The sequence below is a fragment of the Oryzias latipes genome, chromosome 17 (genome assembly GCF_053564925.1).
Source record: "Oryzias latipes strain Hd-rR chromosome 17, Olatipes_Hd-rR_3.1".
Taxonomy (NCBI): domain Eukaryota; kingdom Metazoa; phylum Chordata; class Actinopteri; order Beloniformes; family Adrianichthyidae; genus Oryzias; species Oryzias latipes.
Window position 1 is genome coordinate 17,363,653 of NC_136253.1, and position 23,759 is coordinate 17,387,411.

At 40.4% G+C, this 23,759-nt stretch overlaps 1 long non-coding RNA gene across 1 annotated transcript; it reads left to right on the top strand.

Moving 5' to 3' along the window:
- The first annotated feature begins 351 nt into the window (after positions 1 to 351).
- On the top strand, positions 352 to 1,776 carry LOC110016987 (uncharacterized). Its single transcript, XR_002875135.2, has 3 exons — positions 352 to 492; positions 1,159 to 1,261; positions 1,655 to 1,776. It is a non-coding gene; the product is annotated as an uncharacterized LOC110016987 (long non-coding RNA).
- Positions 1,777 to 23,759: the final 21,983 nt, after the last annotated feature.

Here is a 23,759-nt window from a genome sequence, read left to right on the forward strand (position 1 = left end):
GATTGAGGAGTTGCTGAATTAATTTTACGGCGTTTGTTGCGGTCTACAGTAACCAGAATAAAGAACCTTAAATGAGGTTAAGTCTCCATGCCTCAGTGTGGGAAAGAGACACTACATTATTGTATGGCTCTTTCGAAATTACATTTAAAAATATGTGGCGTTTATGGCTCTCTTGGCCAAAAAGGTTCCCGACCCCTGTGCTAAAGAAACTTGCCTGCACTTTTGTGATCCCCCCTTCAACACACCTGAACCAATCTGGCAACCCAAATAAGGGCGTCACGCCCCTCTTAGCAACGATTGGTCAACATCATTCCATCTGAGCCATACACAGTGTGCATTTAAGAGCGCATTTTTGTTTCAATAAAGTTGGGAAAAAGAAAAAAACGAGCACATTTTATCACACTGGTCAAAGCGACAAGACAACTTCATGCCAAAGATACTTTATCCACCATTAGGAGCTGAAAAAAGATGAACTTCAACATCAATCACAAGGTAAGTTTGGAGGATGTTGGAGCCGTATTTATACATTATCCTGCCTTTCTTTGCAGCTGCGCAATTTACGTCAAATACTTATACTAATCGATCCGAGGTGAAGATTGCACATAAACAACCCCGTCATTTGCAATGGAAAACTCGAAAATAATTCTGATATCCAAGTTTCCAAGATCATGAGGTCGGACATGACCTTCCAAAACGGCTAATAGCAGAGAAAAGTAAATAATGATGATGGTATGGTGGCTGAAAAATGTTTTAACTCATGTTATCATATTGTTTAATTGTTTTGCCAACACATAGTGCGTTCTATATTTTCCGGTTTATGTCATTAAAAAAACTGCTGTTTGTTATAGCAGGTCAGGTAGTCTGACTTACTTTTTCAACATTGAATGTGTCTTAAAATCTTGCATTGGCATAAAATATGGAGAATCAAAACTGCCAAATACATAGGAAATAAATGTTCTCATTTATAAATGATAATCAAAATAAATGTACTAATTTTAAAATCATGAACGTAAAATAATAGATAAAGACGTGTATAAATGCTTATATTTCCATTTATACTCAAATTATTGTTCACATTTATTATTTATAAATAGGTACATTAATTTCTTATTTGTATTTTGCAGTTTTGATTCTACATAATGATGATGTTTTGCACAGTTCCGTCTCAGCCGACAGTTTCTTCTGCTCTCAAAACGTATTGGAGGAGGTGCAGCGTCCACATCCCAAGATGTTCTTGTCATCACTAAGGATGGACTCTCAGGTAATTTTATAGCATGTAAAGTAATAAAAAAACAGTGTCTGCATAACCCCTTATGTTCATAAACAGCAGCTGAAGAGAATGGAGTCCCAAATTCTTCATAATTAAATTAATAAATATCACCTCATGCAAATAATCAAACAATAAATCTCTCATAAATGTATAAAAAGATCATGAAATTGTGAAAAACCTGCACACAGATTTTAAATGAGCCATTATTAATATTCTGCTATAGATATTTTATTGGCTTTATCAGTGATTATTCTATAATAATAATTCTTGTTTTTTAGCTGCAGAAGAAACTACTGTCCCCACTTCTACTGTTGAAAGGGAAACATTTGACTGTTTTTCTTTTCACTGTTTGCTTTTATTGAAGTTCTGTATCTTATGTTCCAGAGGCTCCAAGAGAGGCGTATATGGAAGAGGAGCCTACTGGATCCAAAATTCCACCTACCTCCAATCCAATTGGTCCAGCTAAATGACCAACCACACTCTCTGATCCAGTAAGAATGGATTTGGTGCAGAGAGGTCCTTTTCAGACTGAGAAAGACTCTGACTTTCCAAAATCCCCTCATTGAGCTGTTGTGTTCTTTATGTTGGATTGTTTTATCGTTATTTGATTTTCTGTTAAGTTGCTGTTTTTAAAAGTTGGAGTTTTGGGAATGTAATTTGTTGAGTGCCTAATGTTACATTAAAAAATATATATTTATATATCTATATACATTTGTCATTCATATTTATTTCTTTGCATTTAAAATTTGTTGTGCACCACTAAATGTGTATCCAACATGCAGGCAATATACTGTATTCAATTCTTCGGCAGCAACAATAATTCACAAATGTATTAATAGAGAGATCTCATTTATATCACAACAACAGTTGTGTTTTTTGGTGCTGTTGATCAGTTAGAGGGCCCACAAATTAAATTTCGCTTAGGGCCCCCAGAAGACCAGGGCCGGCCCTGCTCCCTGGCAACAGTCCTGCCCTCAACTCAGAGGCAAATTTCGAATGAACTACTGCCGCTCCGCAGAAACTATGTCCAAGAAAACAACACAGATTTATTGATTTGGCCTAAAAACGGCATAATCATAATCAAAAGACCACTGGGAACACTTTTATAATAGATCAAACAATAACAATGAGGGCTTGAATCCATGGTCAGACCAGGGGCCTCATTTATAAAACTTTGCGTAGGATTTGCGTCAGAAGTGGCGTACGGAAGAAACATAGGACGTGCGTACGCACAGAAATATTCGGATTTATAAAACCACATCCTACGCATCTTTCCCTTAATAAATCACAACCAATTCTAAATGCAGCGCAGCTTTTGCGGCTTCATGACACGCCCATAGTTGCCCCTAAATAGTCCGTGAAATGCCCACAAATTAATATTCATGACTTGCGAAATCATGGCAAACACAGAGAGGAAAACAAAAAAACGTAACTTCCCTCAATGTGAAGTAGAAGTTATCATTGGCGAGGTGGAAAAGAGGAGAAGAATGTTGTTTGGAGGGCACAGTGTGGGCATTACTAATGCCAAAAAGGCACGTGAGTGGAAAACGGTGGCAGACGCCAAATGCTGTAGCCTCACAACGTCGGACCGTGGCCGAAATAAAGAAGACATGGTCGGACATCAAAGTCGAGGCAAAAAAACGTCTAGTGCTCCGGGGGGGGGGATGCACCGGGTGACACGCGTGGTTCCTCCGAGTGCTCCTCTGTAACGCCGGGCCCAAAAGCCCGCAGGGGTCCAAGAGGACGGCTCGAGGAAGTCTGAACCGGCTCAGTAGCCAGTCGTCCTCGTTTGCCAGCAAGTCTTCTTGCTGTCTAAAGATGCGTTCACTCCGAATTCTTCCATTTGCCACATCTTCTAAGAGAGCAAGATCAGCCATTGTGCGTCATTACGCATTGTGATGGGGCATTTTATTTCCCTCCATTTAATTACATCTGACAAGCTGCAGAAGTCGGTAATAATCGACGTGGAAATGGGAAATTGATCAGCGCAAATGTAATTTCTTGTTGCTTTCTGAATGGTTGAGACATACGCCATACATTGTTTTATCAAAAATAAAACAAACTAAAGGCATATGCATGAATACCATAATTCTGTAGCTTATGAAGAAATGTTTTAATATGAAAACAACTTTCCCCAGTGGACAATTAGTACGTCTGTCCGTCCGTCCGCACGCCCACACCTATCTGCTCCGCCAGACGGACACACTGACGAGAATATCAGTTTTGTACATTATTTCGTTCTGTTAACTATATTATTTATGAGGATGAATTGCACTACATGCCAATATTGTAGAACATATTTCAATTTTCTTTCTGCAAATAAGTGTTCATTTGAATTTCTGTTGTAATTTTCGTTTGATTTTTTTTGTTTGTTTCACTGCTGATCGATCAAACGGGTGTTCGTGTAGGCTGTTAATTGTAAGACTTGCTTTGTGAAGTCTTCATGTTATTTCTGAGAGGCAGTTATGGAATTACGTTTCTGCCATTAACTGAAAGGGCGTAAAGACAACCAAGCGGGCGTATTTAGGAACTGAGTGAGTGAACCTTAAAACCGCGCAGGCGCAATTCTAACTGAGAAGTGATCTTGCGCGGTCAATTCCTTTTTGCGCGCTCATGTGGATTTACGCTCAGTGTTAAGGGGGCGTTTTTGTCACTTTTGGGGCAGGAACCTTTCTGGTTGATCTGATTGGCTGAAATTTGCATGGCCTATCGGCGAGGCAGAGGGGCGGGACCTTCATTTTTCAGGGCGGGGGGGTTAACAGGCGGCTCTTGAGCTGCATGTCGCTCTCTGCCTTTTATCATATTTTCTATATTCAGTACTTTCACAACCATTAGGTGAAAGTCTTACATTTTCTCCAAAATGTACAGAGCGGCCCTAATGTGTTGTTGTGTGACTTCGGTAAAGAGGATCTAGGAGAGAACAGCATGATGACGGTACGGAGAGAGGAGAGGACGTGAAAGAAGACACCCCCCCCCCCCCCATAGTACAAAGGAGCAGATATGTGCATAATGCAGAACAACTTCGTTTTGGAAACCCTGGAAATGCAAAGAGACACGATTATGAGGCATAGTTTAAACTGCAAGCTATCAGCTACGCGGAGGAACACGGGAATAGAGCAGCTGTGGTTCGGTTAAATTAGATCTTCACAGATTCGGACTTCCTGCTTCAATAACTCTTCTGATCAACGTTCAAATGTGTCAGCAAGTATCTCACTCATTTTGTATTAACACAGAGAGTGAACTACAAAAGCATTTTTAAAGAAAAAAGTTCGTTTTTATTGCCTTTTAATCAGAATTGTTCGTTTTAAGCTGTGAATGCAGACAGAGCAGCGAGCCGGCTGCCAAGGGACCGTCAACAAAGTGCAACCTCTGTGAAACGGCATTCTGTAAAAATCAGTGAACTTTTAAAAAGGGAATAAATGTCTATATTTATATGAACTGGTAATGAAGACTCGTCAGCATAGTCATGCTACATTATTATTTATTATACAAAATTTTGTTAAAAAGTCAACCTCTATTTTATTTCTTATAGTTCTTAAAATTTAATAGAGATATTAATCATAACATAAATGCTCAATAGCTCTGAAGATACTAAAGCTTCTGTCACCAAACCTCCTGTACTGACTAATCATGACTTCATTGTCCTACTGCAACAAAGATTATGCAAAAAAAATAAATTGGCACCTTCAGAGCTATTGAGGATTTTTGACCAAATCTGATCCATTTTTAATTATGAAAAATTCCTATAAATAAACAAAGTGAACTATTGACATTCTTTATTTTAGTATGACAATAAGGTCATGTCAAGTTACTGATAATTTTAGTCATGATTCATATCTATTAAAATTTGAAAAAGTATACGCAACAAGATAAAATAAAGATGGACTTTCCTACAAAATATGTATTGTAACAAGAATATGCTTTATAATAGTTTTATGATTTTTTTGTAAGATTATTGATTTTTACACAGTGGTGTTTCACAGAGGCTGCACTTTGTTGACGGTCCCTTGGTAGCCGGCTGCTGCATGTCTGCATTGACAGCTTAAAGCGAACAATTCTGATAAAAAGGCAAAAAAACGATCTTTGTTCTTCAGAAATGCATTTGTGGTTCACTCTCTGTGTTAATACAAAAGGATTGAGATATTTGCTGGCACATTTGAACATTGATCAGAAGAGTTATTGAAGCAGGAAGTCTGAATCTGTGAAGATCTTTCTAAGTTAACTTATCGAACCTCAGCTGCCAGAGAATTTAAAATAATGAATCCATGGTTCGGAAGAGAGGACGCTGGAAAACCAACTCCGACAAGACAAGAAGATGCAGCAGCAGCTGAGTTTCCGCGAAAAAGGAAAGGCCTGTGTTGGAAGAACGACTCGAGGCTCAGCGCTGCTACTTCCAGCAGATGACTGTGAAAAGCTTATCATCCTCCCCCCCTTACCGGGACGCAGCAACGGGCGAGTTACGCTACACTTTGGGACTGCAGGACTTAAACTTGGCCTGAGGTGTCTGCTGTCACTGTTCTTTGGAGCCGCATAGCAAAGAGACGGACTCTGATGATGAGGAAAGGGAAGCCGGCGTGTTTGATAGAAATGTAGTCCAGCTGTTCCAGATGCAGAAGATGAGGACTTTGATGGATTAGAAATGCTGATTGATGACTGAAAAAATAAATCACAAACAACTCAGTTTTGCGCTCGCTGCCTTTTTTAAACACACACCAGCGTGCACGTTTCACCGGTATGTGTGTTAACGTTAAATACAGAAAAAACACTCAAAACTGAAACGGCGCCGTTTAATCCAGTGCTGTTGTAAGGAGAGGAGAGGAGGGGGTTACGAGAAATAATATGGCTTTAATTGTGTGTGTGTCTGGCAGGTCAGTGTGTGGTGTGGTTGACTATCACAGTTAGAAATGTCGGCTCTTTGTGTCAAACTTGTTTGCCCCCCCCCCCTGTTAGAGGCAATCATAGAAAAAAAAATGCGGATGTAACGTGGATTAAAACATTAACCAACGACCCAAAACTAAGGTAAGAAAGTGCAACGGGTTTTTTGTGGTGTGGTGGGAAGTTTTTCTCATGTGAAATTCACAGCATTTGTTACAGTTTTAATGCTTTTAATCCACGTTACAGCCGCCGTTCCTTTTCTATTAAAGCCCCAAAATGAAAGTCCCGCCCCGCTGCTTGGCATGCAAATTTCAGCCAATCAGATCAACCAGAAATGTTCCTGCCCCTAAGTGACAAACACACCCCTGAATACCGCCCCCAAGTGACAAAAACGCCCCCTTAACACTGAGCGTAAATCCAGGTGAGGGCGCAAAAGAGAACTGACCGAGCAGGATTACTGCTCAGTTAGGATTTCAGCCGTTCAGTTGTAAAATGCGGGGTCGCTTAGTTAGAATTACGCCATCACAGTTGTAAGTTTCACTCACTCAGTTTCTAAATACGCCCGCTTAGTTGTCTTTACGCCCTTTCAATTTTTGGCATTTATGTAATTCGATAGTTTAGAGCTAGAAACACCAGGACAGTTTAATAAATAAGTCACATCTAAAATCATGAACAGTCTTCATGAGTGTCAGTATTGTGGTTTGTCCTAAACTAAACAGATTTTTCGTCAAATATATAGTTTTATTTATTTATTTTTCATTTTTTTTTATTTAAATCTGATTAAAACATTTTACAATGATTTTCGATGAGGTGGTGAATTGAATATTGGTGAGTAATGATGACATTTTATGTAAATGGCTTTTCATAAAAGTTAAATTAAAGTTTGGATTTAAGACCCCTGATTGCTATTACAAACTATTCATTCGTACATTTTATTTATGTTGTTTCTATTTGTAGAAAACAACAAAAACAAGAGATCTTACAAAAGATCCTTTGCCTAGGTAATGAAAGGGGAATGTCACGGGGTGAATAGGGGACGTACCCAGGCGCAGAGAGAAGAGGAGGCAGGAGGATGCAGGGAATAGGGTTTAATAACATAAACTCGAAACTACAAAAACAAAACCACTGCAACAGGCAGGCAAAACTCGAAACACTAGAAACGCTCGAAACAGGGGAAGACCAGAATACAATATGGACCAGCACAGGAGGAAGGGAAAGACAGGACTTAAATACATACAAGGCAACAAGACACAGGTGGAAACACTCAGGACTGATGGGGCAAGGTAAAACTCGAAACAACAACAAAACAGGAAATACTACAAAATAAAACAGGAAACCAAGGAAACAAAACACAAAGAAACCGAAACCGTTACAGGGAATAGAGAGAAGAAAACGTTTGTTTTCTGCTCATACTTAAGGGAGGAAAAAAAAGAGTAAAAGAGTAAAAAATAAAAAAGGCATTGTATAGAAAACATCCAGTGGGGCAAAAAAGTATTAAGTCAGCCACCAATTGTGCAAGTTTTCCCACTTTAAAATATGAGAGAGGCCTGTAATTCTCATCTATAAGAGAGAAAAGGAAAAAAAATATCCAGAAATTTACGTAGTCTGTTTTAAAAAATATTTGTAAATTATTGTTTTCAAGTCCCGGCTGGGGGACGTGAAACAGAACATCAATGGGGGACCTTTATGTGTGGAGTTTGCATGTTCTCCCTATGCATGTGTGGGTTTTCTCCGGGGACCCCGGCTTCCTCCCACTGTCCAAAAACACGCTTAAAGGTTCATTCATTGGTTACTCTAAATTGTCCATAGGTGTTAATGTGAGAGTGCGTGAGATGGGTGTGTAATTCTTGTTGCCCTGCAACAGGATGTCCCCTGCCTTCGCTCGCAAGTGGCTCCAGCATCCCCGTGACCACAACAGGGACAAACATGTTTATAAGATGAATGAATGAATTTGTAAATTATGGTGGAAAACAAGTTTTATTATATACCCTTTGTTGGCAATGACAGCAGTCAAACGTTTTCTGTAAGTCTTCACAAGGTTTTCACCAACTGTTGGTGGTATTTTGGCCCATTCCCCCATGCAGATCTCCTCTAGAGCACTGATGTTTTGTTTTTCTTCACACCAAGCTGCTTACCTATTACCGATTCAGTCTTCCCAGTCTGGTGCAGGTCAACAATTTGGTTTCTGGTGTCCTTAGACAGCTCTTTGGTCTCGGCCATAGTGGAGTTTGGAATGTGACTGTTTGAGGTTGTGGACAGGTGGTTTTTATGTAGATAACCAGTTCAAACAGGTTCCATTGATACAGATTAATACCAGTGGAGGACAGTGGATCCTCTTACAGAAGAAGTTACAGGTCTGTGAGAGACAGAAATCTTGCTTGTTTGTAGGTGACCAAACACTTATATTCCACCTTAATTTGCTAATAAATTTTTTAAAAATCATACAATGTCATTTTCTGGATTTTTCTCATTTTGTCTCTCATAGTTGAGGTATACCATCCATCCATCCATCCATCTTCTTCCGCTCATCAGGGACCGGGTCATGGAGGCATCAGTCTAAGCAAAGATGTCCAGACTTCCCTCGCCCCCACCACTTCCTCCAGCTCCTCTGGAGGAGGATGTTCTTGGGAACAACCCAAGACGTTTCCCAAGCCATCCAAGAGACATAGTCTCTCTAGCATGTCCTGGGTCTTCCCAGGGGCCTCTGCCCGGTGGGACATGCCCGAAAGACCTCCCCAGGGAGGCGTCCAGAGGGCCTCTGAACCAGATGCCTGAGCCACCCCAACTGGGGGAGGAGAAGGGATTCTACTCCGAGCTCTCTGCTGCTGACCAAATCCTCTTCTCACCCTATCACTCAGGGCGCGCCCAGCCACCCTACAGAGGAAGCTCATTTCAGTTGCTTGTCTTTAGGACCTCATTCTTTCAGTCATGACCCAGAGCTCATAACCATAGGTGACTATTGGAACATATGGTGAACTAAGAGCTTTGCTCACTGGCTCAGCTTTCTTTTCACCACAACGGACCGGTACAGCAACCGCATGATGGCAGATGCTCCAACCCACGTTTTGATCTCATGCTCTGATATTCCCTCACTCGTGAACAAGACCCCAAGATATTGGGTATACCTATGATGAAATATACAGGCCTCTCTCACCTTTTTAAGTGGGAGAACTTGCACATTTGGTGGGTGACTAAATACTTTTTTGCCCCACTGTATACTTATTTGCTATAGCATATAGGTACGCTTGTAGTTTACATTTAAACATTTAGTTTAGATTGACACAGAAAATTGCAAGAATTACCCTAGAATTAAGCAACAAAGTTCATTGATTGTATATTTGTAGTAATTTTTTTCAAAATAGTCTTTTGAAGATGTTTGGTTTCTTTAAATGGTTATTTTAGATTGTTCCATATCCCAACTTCTTGAATTTGTTCTGATATTGGCAATGAGAAAATCTCGTGTCCTTCTAAATTGTTAGTACTTTTTCTTTTTTTAATCTTTCTATGTGGGTGTACATGTACTAGCTGGTTACATCCACAGAAGATGTAGCAGACTGTTAATATTCAATCAGCTATCCCTTCTAGCCAGAACTCGACATTAATGGTGTTATCAAATCACCACTAAACTAGAATCATTTTAAACCCCTTAAAGTGTTTGACATTGAGTACATTTTCTGTGGTATTTTAAGACGCAGTGGCTGATAAAAAGCATGTAGGCAAAAATACAGAGACCTTGACTAAATTGAGGAGCTGTCTGACAGCCTTAATGACGATGGAGCTGCTTGCTTGCTGACCCCTGCAGGGATAACACGTAGACATTACTTTCGACATGCCTGTCATGAGACAATTGGTCCTGCCGCATCCCTCCATCAGCCTTTGCCTCCCTGCCCCCAGCCATCCACCAGCCAGCTAAGGGGGTGGCTCTGTCACTACTGATTGGATGAGCCAACAGACGGCCTCATCACCTGGTGACCAGGCACTTATTAGAATTAGATGCCTGTCTGTCGACATTTAACAGCATGTAAAACACTGATGAAGTCTCAACTGATGTTTAATTTCACTGGAATGACAGCTCTCTGCTAATGAGGTGGTCTCATTTTACAGCATCCTGCAAGTGAAATTCATATATATCTGTGCTGATCGTAATAACCATTTTTGTTTCTGTGCACACACTTTGCATAACAAACCATAACCTGGTGAAACGTGATGTGGCAGAGGGTGTAATCCAAAAGGCCTAACCTTCTCAAACACTAAATGCCTGGAGACAGTCAGTGCAATAGAGTAGCAGCTGAGCTTCCTGCCCTGGCTGCTGTCCTCCTTTGAGCTTCACTGTGATGAGAAACCAACATTTTTCAGGTAGTACGGCTATTGACGTTCATTATGCATTTGATAAATCTGCTTCAACAACTACCTGCAAAATAATAATTGAATAATAACTTTCTCCAACTAAATGAAGCCAAAACTGAGGTCCTGGTCTGTGCTCCTGACAGTTGCCTCACCCAGATAGTCTAGTGGCTTGGTCCACTTGCTTCCTCTATCAAGCTCTCGGTCAGGAACCTTGGGGTGACTCTACACCTGGTTTTATCCCTTGACTTTCAAGTAGGGTCACTTGTTCTCAATCTTCTTTTTATCGTCTAAAAATAATTGCAAAACAGAGTCCAGTTGTGTCGCATTCTGAGATAGAGATGCTAATCCACGCTTTTATATCTTCTCGTCTTGATTACTGCAACTCCATCTTGACATATTTAAGCAAAGTTAAGTTATTGTTTCGTGTTGTAAGTTAATTGTTTAGTGTTGTGACGAATTGTAGTATGTTATTTTGTGTTGTGAGTTATTGGGTTGTGAGTTATTGTTTCATGTTGTGAGTTATTGTTTCGTGTTTTAAGTTATTGTTTCGTGTTGTAAGTTAATTTTTTAGTGTTGTGACGAATTGTAGTATGTTATTTTGTGTTGTGAGTTATTGTGTTGTGTCGTGAGTTATTGTGTTGTGAGTTATTGTGTTGTGTTGTGAGTTATTGTTTCGTGTTTTGAGTTATTGTCTTGTTGCTAGTTATTGCGTTGTTTTGTTAGTTATTGTGTTGTGAGTTATTGTGTTGTGAGTTATTGTGTTGTGTTGTGAGTTATTGTGTTGTGAGTTATTGTGTTGTGTTGTGAGTTATTGTTTTGTGTTTTGAGTTATTGTCTTGTTGCGAGTTATTGCGTTGTGTTGTTAGTTATTGTGTTGTGAGTTATTGTGTTGTGAGTTATTGTGTTGTGTCGTGAGTTATTGTGTTGTGAGTTATTGTGTTGTGTTGTGAGTTATTGTTTCGTGTTTTGAGTTATTGTCTTGTTGCGAGTTATTGCGTTCTGTTGTTAGTTATTGTTAAAATTATTGTTAAAATTATTTCGTTTTGTGAGTTATTGTTTCGTTTTGTGAGTCTTTTTTTCGTATTGTGAGTTATTGTGTTGTGCTGTGAGTTAATGTGTTGTGAGTTATTGTGTTGTGAGTTATTTTTTTGTGTTGTGAGTTGTTGTGTTGTGAGTTTTTGTTTCGTGTTGTGTGTTATCTGTTGTGAGTTATTGTTTCGTGTTGTGAGTTATTGTGTTGGGCTGTGAGTTATTGTGTTGTGAGTTATTTTTTTGTGTTGTGAGTTATTGTGTTGTGCTGTGAGTTATTGTGTTGTGAGTTATTGTTGCGTGTGGTGAGCTTTTGTGTTGTGCTGTGAGTTATTGTGTTCTAAGTTATTTTTTCGTGTTGTGAGTTTTTGTGTTTTGCTGTGAGTTATTGTGTTGTGAGTTATTGTGTTGTGAGTTTTTGTTTCGTGTTGTGAGTTATTTGTTGTGAGTTATTGTTTCGTGTTGTGAGTTATTGTGTTGGGCTGTGAATTATTGTGTTGTGAGTTTTTGTGTTGTGCTGTAAGTTATTGTGCTGTGAGTTATTGTGTTGTGAGTTATTTTTTTGTGTTGTGAGTTTTTGTGTTGTGCTGTGAGTTATTGTGTTGTAAGTTGTTTTTTCGTGTTGTGAATTTTTGTGTTGAAGACCGGAATTGCCCACCTCTGTTTTGGAGTTAGGCTTTGGTAACTCTTTAGTCAGAGTAAACTTCAACCTTGATAATATCTTAATTTATTGTTCTTTTTTGTGTGAATTGCTCTTAGTCTGGCCCATCCCCTGGCATCAATAGGCCCAGGCAGGGGCAATCAAAGGGGGATTTTCTTGGGCACACAAACCCCTCCACCGCGATAAGGTGGCAATTCAAGGAGGGGGAATTTTTTTGTTTTTTTTTGTTTTATTGCTTTTTAATTTTACTTTTAAGATACATAACACTTTTGCTATTTTTTTTATTTCATTTTATTATTATTTTAATTCTAAATATTAGAAGACTAGAGTTTGGGGGTTTTTTGGACAGAGGGAGAAACCAGAGCACCTGGAGAAAACCCTGTAATTAAAAAACGCTTTTATTTTCTATTTATTTTAGTTCATTTTATTTATTTATTTATTCTATGGATTAGGGGAATAGAGTTTGGGGGGTGGTTTTTTGGACAGAGGGAGAAACCAGAGCACCTGGAGAAAACCCTGTAATTAAAAAACGCTTTTATTTGCTATTTATTTTAGTTCATTTTATTTATTTATTTATTCTATGGATTAGGGGAATAGAGTTTGGGGGGTGGTTTTTTGGACAGAGGGAGAAACCAGAGCACCTGGAGAAAACCCTGTTAGATTAAAGGGGGGGGGGGGGGGACAAAATTACCTAATCTACAAGAAAAATATAACTGTGTTGTCACTAAAATAATCTTTTTTTTTATAATCAAACAAGATAAAAACTCAGATAAAGATTAAAACAAAACCGAAGTATTTAAAGAAAACCTAGCTAAGACATAAAAGGGGTGTTGTGAAAAGTTACCTTTAAAACAATAAAATAAAAAATAGACAAGAGGATACACATTTACAAGATAGACATTTTAGAATAGAAAAAGAGACAAAGCCACACTAGTTTTTACCCACACAATAAAAATGAAATGTTTAACTCTTTAACACTGGAGCTTATCCTACAGTTTGCCCGTTCTTGGACGGTCATAACTCCATCTGAGGTGTTAAAGAGTTAAAGCCTAAATGTGTGTGGGTGTTGGGGGGGGGGGCTTGGCATGTGTCAGGGTTGTCTGTGTGTGTGTGTGTGTGTGGGGGGGGTGTTTAGTGTGTGTGAGGGTTGTGGGGGGTGCTTGGTGTGTGTGAGGTAAATGGCGTATACCTATAAAGCGCTTTTCAACCTTCTTCGAAGGCCCAAAGTGCTTTACAGTCACAGACCCATTTACACACATATTCACCCATTCACACACACACATTCACACACACACATTCGAACACTCAACAACAATCAGTGGGGGGGGGGGGGGGGGGTGCAGGTAGAAGGCTCTCTCTCCAGACCTGTGGTCGGGGGTCCACTTAGTCTTTCTTTCTAGACCTTCTAAACAGGTTCAGGAACCTCCGACCAACACTTTTCTTTGTGGTCTTCTCTGTCAGCTCATCCACCTGCTGCTGTAGTTGATGAATTTGGACCTGGAAATCCTCTTGAGTTTTTCTGATGATGGTCTTTTTCTTCTTGACTACTTTCTTTAGGTGAGCGATTTGTTGTGAAAGGGTGGACTTTTCTTCTTCCAGCTGTTGTCTTTCTTGTTCCAGCTGCTGCTGGCCTTGCTGTTCTTTCTGGACCAAAGCAGCTCTTAATTTGGTGGACTCCTCTACCTCCAGGTCAAAGCTGAGTTTGGCTTGATTTGTTTTGACCCTCTCTTGTTTAAGCTCTTCTTCCATCTGGTGTAATTTCAAGCCGAGGTCCAAATTCTTCTTGTGATGGGCCTTTTTTACCATCTCAAGCTGTTGGTGTTTTTGCTCCAGCTTTTCCTTCAAGATGACCTTAGAATTGCTTATGACCACATCTTTCTCTTTGATGGTTTCTTTTAATTTTCCTATGGCCTTCTTGTTATTGGAGAGCAATTCCGAAATTTTCGTTTCAGTTTGGTAACATGCTGCCTTATGCTTCTCACAATTTCCTTCTAATTCAGCTATTTTTTCCAGCATGGAGTCTTTTTCCCTGTTCCATGCTTCTCTTTCTTCATCCATCTGATCTTGTTCTGTCTCTAACATCATAGCATAGTGATACTGAAGATCCCCTTTCTCCTTTTCAAAATTTGTGGTAAGCTCCAAATATTCCTGCTGTTGCTTCCTTTTTAGGCCCTCAATCTGATTTTGTAGCAAAAAGTTCTTTTTGGTTGCAGCCTTATTCTCCTCATGAACTTTTCTTAATTCAGCCATTTTTTGCTTGAGGGAGTTGTTTTCTTCAATTTCTTTAGCCAGCTCATTTTGTGCTTCTGTTAATGTCAGCTGATGGTAATTTAGAATACACTCTTTCTCCATTTCCAATGTGCTGGTGAGGTCCAAATGTTCCTGCTCATGCTGCACTTTTAGGTCGTCCATCTGACGGAGTAGTTTGACGATCTTTTTCTTGGAGACTCTTTTAGACTCAGTCACCTTGGTGTCCTTGTCCTCCTGAGCTTTCTTTAGCTGAGCGATTTCTTGTAAGACAGAGGACTTTTCTTCCTGCCATTGCTGTCTTTCTCGGCTCATCTGTTCTTCAAGGTGATCAGCTTTCCGAGCAGCTTCCCGCAGCAAATAATCTTTCTTCCGTTGCTCCATTTTCAGGTCGTCAATCTGACCTAGGAGTTTTACGATCCTTGTCCTGGAGACCTTTTCAAATTTGCTCATGATGGTCTCTTTTTCTGTGATGGTTTCTTTTAACTGTTCCATGCCCTTCTCATTATTGGAGAGCAATTCCAAAAAGTTCTTTTCAGTTGCAGCCTTATCCTCCTCATGAGCTTTTCTTAATTCAGCCATTTCTTGCTTGAGGGAGGTGTTTTCTTCTCTTTCTTTAGCCAGCTGATTTTGTCCCTCTGATAATGCCAGCTGATGGTCATTTAGAAGACGCTCTTTCTCCATTTCAAATTTGCTGGTGAGGTCCAAATGTTCCTGCTCATGCTGCATTTTTTGGTCGTGCATCTGACGGAGTACTTGGACATACTTTTTCTTGGAGACTCTTTTAGACTCCGTCACCTCGTCCTTCGGCGCTATCATTGGCTGAGTGATTTCTTGTAAGACAGAGGACTTTTCTTCCTCCAATTGTTTCCTTTCTTCTGTCAGGTGGCTCAAAGAGGTTTCAGCTTTTGCTAAAAGTTCTGTCTTGTGGCTCATCTGTTCTTCAAAGTGATCAGCTTTGAGAGCAGCATCAGCCAGCTTCTGGTCTTTCTGCTGGAGAAGCTCCTTCAGACGCTCTCCTTCACTTTTTAGAGCAGTGTTCTCTACTTGAAGTGCTTCTGCTTTCTCCACTGAGGTCGACTCAGAGGTTGAAGTTGACACATCCAAAGCAGTTGCACTTTGTTTTCTCTTTCCCAAAGGTTTGATTTCCTCAGGCTGAGTGGATTTAAGGACAGACACCGGCTTCACAGGAAAGAATGCAGCTGGGCGAAAGGAGACGATTGGAGCAAAACTTAAGGGTTTTAGCCCTAAGGTTTGGTTTTGCGGGCAGGTTTTAGGCTTGGGGTTTTCCCAATCCTGCCGTCTTTTTGGTTCAGGAGTTTCTGGCATCTCAGGAAATTCTTCATCCTCATTTTTAGAAAGGAGAGAATAATCATAGTGAGGAGTTTCTGGAGTCTCAGGAAATTCCTCATCATCATCAGAGGGGAGAGGGTAATCATAGTCTTCCTCAATGTCATCCCAGTCCATGAAAGTGTCTCGTTCTTTAGGATGGGTAGAATGAAACGCAAAATGAAAAGTGGACTCGTTCTCCACAACAGAATCCAAATAGCTGAGTTGTAAATTCTTTTGGTTTTTTCGGACAGGACGGCGTCTTGATGGTTCCATGGTACGATTTATTGAAATTTCTAATGACAGTTTGACAGCAAAAATTCTTTGTAACTGAAGGAAGTTTTTAAACTTGGTACTTGGCTCTTCGCAATAGACGAACCTTGTGTGAATGTGGATGAGAATGTGCAGTTTTTGGTCCTATAAACAAGCTTTTAACAATACATCATGACAGATGATGTTACATCATATGACATCATTTGACATCAAATGTTTTCATTTGAAGTCATATGACATCATATGTTCTGATTTGATGTATCAGTTACGTCGTTGGTGGTGTGATGCGTAGTGATGCAATCAGCTTTGGTATGGGGGAGGGGTATTTTTTCTGGGGGGGGGTGGGCAATATTGACTGTTTTTACCTAAAATCTATTTTTAGGGTAAAGAAGCACACACTGACACACACAAAAACGCACCTTTGCAAATCACTCACAATCAAACGACCTAAAAAGGATTTGAATCCTGATATTGAAGGCCGGGTGAAGTTTCAGGAGAGAAAGGGAGGTTTACTCTAAATTCTTGTTATGTTAACAAATATTTCTAGTTTAATTTAGTCTATTTGTTTTAATGATTAGCACATTTACATTTTAGGCAGGTCTTTCATTTTTTTCTGTAGCCTCCTCTTGAGTTTGCTTCAGTGTCAAATGTAAAATATTCAGTCTGCACAAAATTGAACAAACCGATTTCTTTAAAAAGGGAAATGCATTTTATTTGAGATCCATTGGCTACTGTGAATGACTCAATGTGTAAGAATAAGTGATAACACTACCATGTTGGTTGAGGCATTTGTTCCAACTGATTAAAAAAAAAAAAAAAAAAAGTTTCTTTATTTTACTTTTATGTTACTGGTCCGGCCCACTTGAGATCAGACGGGTTGAACGTGGCCCCCGAACCAAAATGAATTTAGATAGATAGATAGATAGATAGATAGATAGATAGATAGATAGATAGATAGATAGATAGATAGATAGATAGATAGATAGATAGATAGATAGATAGATAGATAGATAGATAGATAGATAGATAGATAGATAGATAGATAGATAGATAGATAGATAGATAGATAGATAGATAGATAGATAGATAGATAGATGACTTTATCAATCCCACAATGGGGAAATTTCATTTATCTGTGGCAGCAACAGGACATTCAGAAATAATCTATATAATATAACATCAATAAAGGACATCACATTGGAAAATGACAAATGACATTTATGTTAAATAATTAAAAATATTACTAAAATTATTTTGAAAAATTATTATTATTATCAAAAGTGAGATTCTTATTAAATGACGATTTATCGTATTTCGGGCAGATACTCGAAGCAGTGTTTTCAGGTAAATACCCCAGGGCGGTTCAGTTAATTAACTCACCTGCTCAGCGTCCTATTTAAGCCAGGTGCGCAGTTGTTCATTCTTTCTTACCTTCAGCGCTCTTTTTTCGCCGGTCTCCGAGGCCGCGGGTCTCCGTCTCTTTCGGCGTCTTGCTGTGTTCCCCCGTCCTTCGGATGGATGATCCCCATCTTTCTGATGTGGGGTTTTCGTTTCGCCGCGTCTGCTCTCCTTAATTTCTCCTCCGATCCGCGGGCGGCTGACGGCGCACAGCGCGTTCGTTTCGCCGCAGTCGCGTGCATCTGCAAGGGGTGTGCTTTCCGCGATGTTCTGGATGTCCGTGCCCCCCGATCAGGAGTAGTCCGGGTCTTCTCGTCTGCCCTGGTCACCCCAATTATCCACGGTGAGCGTCATGCGGTACTTTTCCCGTGTAGTTTTCTATGGCTGCGTCTCACTTCCTGTTTACTTCGGTGACGTCACGCCCCTAAGGACCCTGGGAATTGTGGTTTTGACTCCGGGTCCTTCATGATGCGCTTCTGATTCCTTTTCTGCTGCGTAGTTCTGTGTCGTCCGGTTGTTTTTTTCAGGGGTTGTGGGGTCCTTTCTGTGGTTGTGAAGGCTGGCAGTCCTCGTTTGGACAGGTTTCTCATGCTGGCTGAATTTATCGTGGCTTTTAGCATTTGTTTTCTGTTGCTGTTTTGTTCTTTGGGAGCTGTGTGTAAATCTTATCTTTAATTTGATGCTGGCTTTATTATTATGGCGTTTCTTCTGTTTGTTTTCTTCGTTGTTGTAGCTGCTGGTTAGTTAGAATGTGAATCAGTGTCTCTTGGACCCGTCTCTGCTCTGTGGACATTTTTCCCTATGATTGGTCTCTCTTATGCAGCGTCTATGGCTCATTTTATTCACTCAGCGATCCTCGTTCATTGCCCCTGCACATTCTGCATCTGGTTCTGCTTCGCCTGTTTTTCCCCGCTCTGTGTACCCCAGTGGGTCCTGCCCTGTCCTCAGGGACTTGCGTCGGCCGCATTAGTGAGTGTGTCGGTCTCGTCGCGGCCTTGTTTTCTCGGCTGGACAGTTAATTTGTTATTCTCTCTCTAGTTTGGTTGGAGGTTTGTGGGGGCTATGTGATGGATTCTTCCGGGGCATCGTTTTCAAAGCCGCCACTGAGGGTGGCCCCTAGGAAGTGTTCAGGTTGACGTGACTTGATCTGGACCTGTTAGCGCCTCGCAGTTAATCTTCTGGGCATCAGTGGCCTGGTTCCCCATGCGCCTTCAGGATTAGTATACATTTTCTTCAGCTCCCCATGCTGTCTCCACGATTTTCCTCCGAACGCGATATAAGGCTGAGGATGACTGTCACTGATGGTCTCACTGTTCTGCCTCTATGCCTCTCAGTGGCGTCTCTTGGCCTTCAGTTGGCGCTCGAGGTGTTTGCCGGTTTACCTTTCCGTTGTCGTGGCAGTCCTCATAAAATCGACTTTATCGCCCTGTACTGGATATTTGTAGGCGATGGGTGCCCTTCATTTTGCATGTTATCGATGATTTCTTGGTGGCCAACTTTCCTCTGTATCCCTGGTCTTTTGAATCTCTGTGAAAAAACTTTATTTTCAAAATTGGGTTTCCACGTTATCTATAATGTACGGTCCTCCACCCGTCCGGATTTCTTTTTCTTCTATAGATTTGGGTGGTTCATTGATGCTTGTCTCTCCCCATTATGTCATCTCTAGCTTTTGTGCAGCATGTCGTTTATTCAAATTTTGGTTGGATATGATTCGTCAATGATTGGGCCACCTGACATTTGCTGTAGCTTTGGTCCTATGGTCATCCGTTCATCTTGTGTTCTTGTTCTGGGTTGTTCGATCCTGGGCCACGTGTTCCTGTTCTGGATTTTCGTGTTTTGCGTTTGATCTTTCCCTCTCTATGCCTGGAGTGGTTTTGTGATACCTGTTGTGTCTTCAGGCTCCCTCCACTTGTTCTCCTGAGTCTGCGCCTTCTGGTTTGGGGGAAAAGGATTTAAGAAGAGTGGTTTGTGTTTGTCCGGCCGCCAGAATCTACGGCTCTGATGGTTCTTAAGGGGTCGTCCGGTTATTTCATCCTTGGAGATTATATTAAGGCTGTTTCAATATTAAATGATAGTATTGTGTCATCGGTTGACTTGGTTAATGTTTAAATAACACCTTGAGCAACTTCTACCCTGACCGTAGGAAATATATATCACTTGCGCTCTCAAGCTTAGTTCAAGAGTTAAATCTTGTGTCCACAAGTCAGTCTTCTATCTGCTTTTTTTAAGCAGATGACACTCTGCTAGATGCATCCCCATTTAGAGGCTTGTTATACTCCGCCTCTAAATGCTTAAGGTTCAGTCTAGCAAAAATACTATCAAAACCTATGATCCCTCATGGCTCTCAAGTTCTTTTTTGCAGTATCCAGTCGCCCTTGGCTAATTAAAAAATTTGAGAACCACTTATATCAAATACAAGGCATCAAATCCAGCCGAGCTGTAATCCTTTGCCACGTGGGATGTTGACCTTCCTCATCTACAAATCTCCTTGGCTACTCTTCCCATCTACTACTCCTCGATGGCCTCCTGAAGGTGCGTCCCTCTGAAACTGTCAAAGGTTACTTTTCTCATCATTGGAATATATAAAAAATTGGTGTTAAGATTTCGTGCAGGTCATATATTTCACTATCATTTCACTGTTGGAATTTGTAATTATGGTGGTTTCTAGGGTGCGATAAATCCACAATGGGTCTTTACCTTTACTATCTACTAAATTTCACTTTCTCAGATTTGTTTTTTAAAAGCACTGTTATTTAATTTATCTCAATCATTTTGAAACTGATCAGTTTCTGGGTTATTTATATATTCTTGTCAAGACTAATACTGCTTTGTTTTTATCTATGCATCGCATCCTGAGCCTGCGAACACCTACGCCCCGATCAGCTTCTCCGTTTCCAGGAAATGATGTCACCCATGCATTCCTTGATCTGGTGCTGCAACGATGACTGCTCGACGTACCTATTGCTGCACTGAAAGTGACGGGGCGTTGGACCTCCTCTGCATTCCAATGACACTTCTGACTGAATTAATTAATCAATGTCAACCGCAGAATGAATGTAAATTCTTCGATTATAGATGTTAAAAGAAAATTATAGCCAGGTGGAAGCCTCAAAATTTAGGTTGCTCTAAGTTGTATCATAGTCTGCGAGGAGCTCGAATCTGGTTCTTAAGCTCATTTGTTTGTAGTATGCCAAAGAAGCATAGTAATTATGGGCGTTGAACTCGTTCTTAATATTGGGATGGAACCTCATTATATGGATGTTCCTTGAGCGCTTATAATTGGTATGCCAAATGGAGAAAATTATGGCTATTAAGCTCGTTCGTGGTACTGTCGTTGGGAGCTTCGAAATAATGGATGTTACTTAAGCGCGTGTATATATAGTTGCCAAAATGGAAGAGTTTATGGCCATCAAACTTGTTCTTGGTTTAATAGAAGTTCCAATAATGGCTGTTAAGCATGTCATACGCCATCGGAAGCTTTGGATTGGATGTTAAGTTAGTGTATCATACGGGTTGTTTGGCGGTTTAAATTATAGTTCTGCACAGCGTTTTGCGGAAGTGAGCTTACGTTCTAAGATCACGTATAAGTAATTTTATGTTGGCTCCCCTTTTGTTTCTTTCCCTCTCTCTTTCAGATAGTATGTTCCTCTAGTGGTTTCCACGAACGGGAGCGACCCTACGGTCAATGGTGCCGGGTCACACATAGCAGATCCACTAGATAGCATGTCCCCTTCGTGGCGCTGTACTCGAACGGGGGCGGCCCAACTGTCAATGGTGCCGGGTCACACATAGCAAATCCACTAGATAGCATGTTCCCTTCGTGGCGTTGTACTCGAACGGGGGCGGCCCAACGGTCAATGGTGCCGGGTCACACATAGTAGATCCACTAGTTAGCATGTTCCCTTCGTGGCGCCGTACTCGAACGGGGGCGGCCCAAACGGTCAATGGTGCCGGGTCACACATAGCAGATCCACTAGATAGCATGTTCCCTTCGTGGCGCTGTACTCGAACGGGGGCGGCCCAAACGGTCAATGGTGCCGGGTCACACATAGCAGTCATACTGGGAAATGAAATGAAAATGGAATGCTGCCGAAAACACACCCCATTTTATTACACACTGATTATACATTCACATTTTCTCTTCTTCTGGATGATTTTAGTGTTGGGGGTTTTGTTACCCGAAAGTTTTATGGAAATTTTATGGAATTTTATGGAAGTTTTATGGAATTGAACGGAGCCTTATGCCAAACGAAAATATGTGAATGCCAACTTAAAGAATGTGGAAAAATGTCAAATAAATATTTCTTACTGCAAGAGTTGTCTGACTGAAATGACGATTTATCGTATTTCGGGCAGATACTCGAAGCAGTGTTTTCAGGTAAATACCCCAGGGCGGTTCAGTTAATTAACTCACCTGCTCAGCCTCCTATTTAAGCCAGGTGCGCAGTTGTTCATTCTTTCTTACCTTCAGCGCTCATTCTTCGCCCCACCCTCCTCCCCGGCTTCCACCTGTGGGCTCCGTAAAGGGGGGTTTTGTTACCCGAAAGTTTTATGGAAATTTTATGGAAGTTTTATGGAATTGAACGGAGCCTTATGCCAAACGAAAATATGTGAATGCCAACTTAAAGAATGTGGAAAAATGTCAAATAAATATTTCTTACTGCAAGAGTTGTCTGACTGAAATAAAGAAATAAATATTAAATATTAAATAAATACAGCTGCAAAAGTGTAAAAAACATGCGGTCTGCAAAACATGTAAACTGTAAAAAAATATTACAATTATTATTTGATACCCCTTATACAGGCCCTCACTGCAACCCTTAAATATACCAAAAATAACAAAATAGAACTTTCATAACTGCAAATGGAGGGGTGTTAGATGTTCCCTTCCCTTCTTTAAGAATCAGTTTTAATCACATTATCTTTCATAAACAAGATTTAAAACCTAAAATAATGCAAAAATTATCTCATAATGAATAATAAATTTTTTTACTTCATTGACTGTCTTTTTTTCCCTTATTTTACTTGATTAAAATTCTGCACCATTGAAGTCTTTTTTTTTTTTTCATTTGTGGTTGCACGCCTGTGGCGTTGATGCTGCGTGTTATCCTTTGTTCAGTTGGAAAAAATAAATGAACTTTGGCTTTTAGCCAACACGTTACTGGCTACATCATCCAAAGGCCGCTAACAAAGGACCAACACTAACGGGTGAAGGACATCCGGTCGACACGGAAACACACAGACTTTCTCCAGCTCCACCTAAAGTGCAAGTCCTGTTCTGTTTTAGAAAACGTCCCAGTCTTCGTCAAACAAAGCCAGTTTAGTACCATTTAATTTACCAAAAAAAATGAACTTCTTGACGTATATTGAGACTTGGCACAGAGTCCTGCTCTGTATTTACTGAGGCGTGTCCCCCAGGATACTCTCAGGAGGTACAGGCCACGGTCATGGAGGAGCCTGTGGTTTCCCACACCAACCTCCAACTGTCCCCTGCCTCTCTGCCTGAGCTGTTCTCATTAGAATGTCTCTCATTTCAGTGTCATCATGTCCCACAACAATATGACTTTATTACCCCCAACCTATAAAGTCAGGCTTCATCAGTACTGTGTCCACACCCAACCAGAGAACCTGATCCTGAAAGCTCAGAACTAAAAACACAAAAAAGATTTAAAATATTTCACCTCATAGACAAGAGCAGGACAAGCAGCTATAGATTCTGTGAAAAAAAAAAATATCAGGACTTTTAAGAACATCCGCTTACAGCAAATAGATCCATGAACGTCTTTGTTTACCTCGTCTAAGCTGGTATCTGGATCAAAACGTCAATGTTGCTCACCATTTTCGTTGCACCAGTTATGTGAGGGGCTGTGGGAGAGAGTTTAAACAAAGGGGTCATTGCTTACCTCTGCACCAACAGTCCCACAACTCAGAGGTGAGTTTGTGATGAACTTGTGCTGCTCTGCAGAAACTATGTCCTGGAAAACGGCACAGGATTTTTTTTCCGGTCATCTTTTGATCTATTAAAACAGTTTTCCCAGGGATCTTTTAATAATGATTATGCTGTTTTTAGACAAAAACAAAATTAATAAAACTGTGTTATTTCCAAGAAGTTGGTTTCTGCAGAGTTTATCAGATAAGATAAGATAAGATAAGATAAGATAAGATAAGATAAGATAAGATAAGATAAGATAAGATAAGATAAGATAAGATAAGATAAGATAAAGATTTATTGATCCCAGCTTGGGAAATTTGGTTGTTACAGCGTCAGCGTTAGGCTAAAGATACAAACATACAAACAATAGATGACAACAGAGGACCAATCAGAAAGAA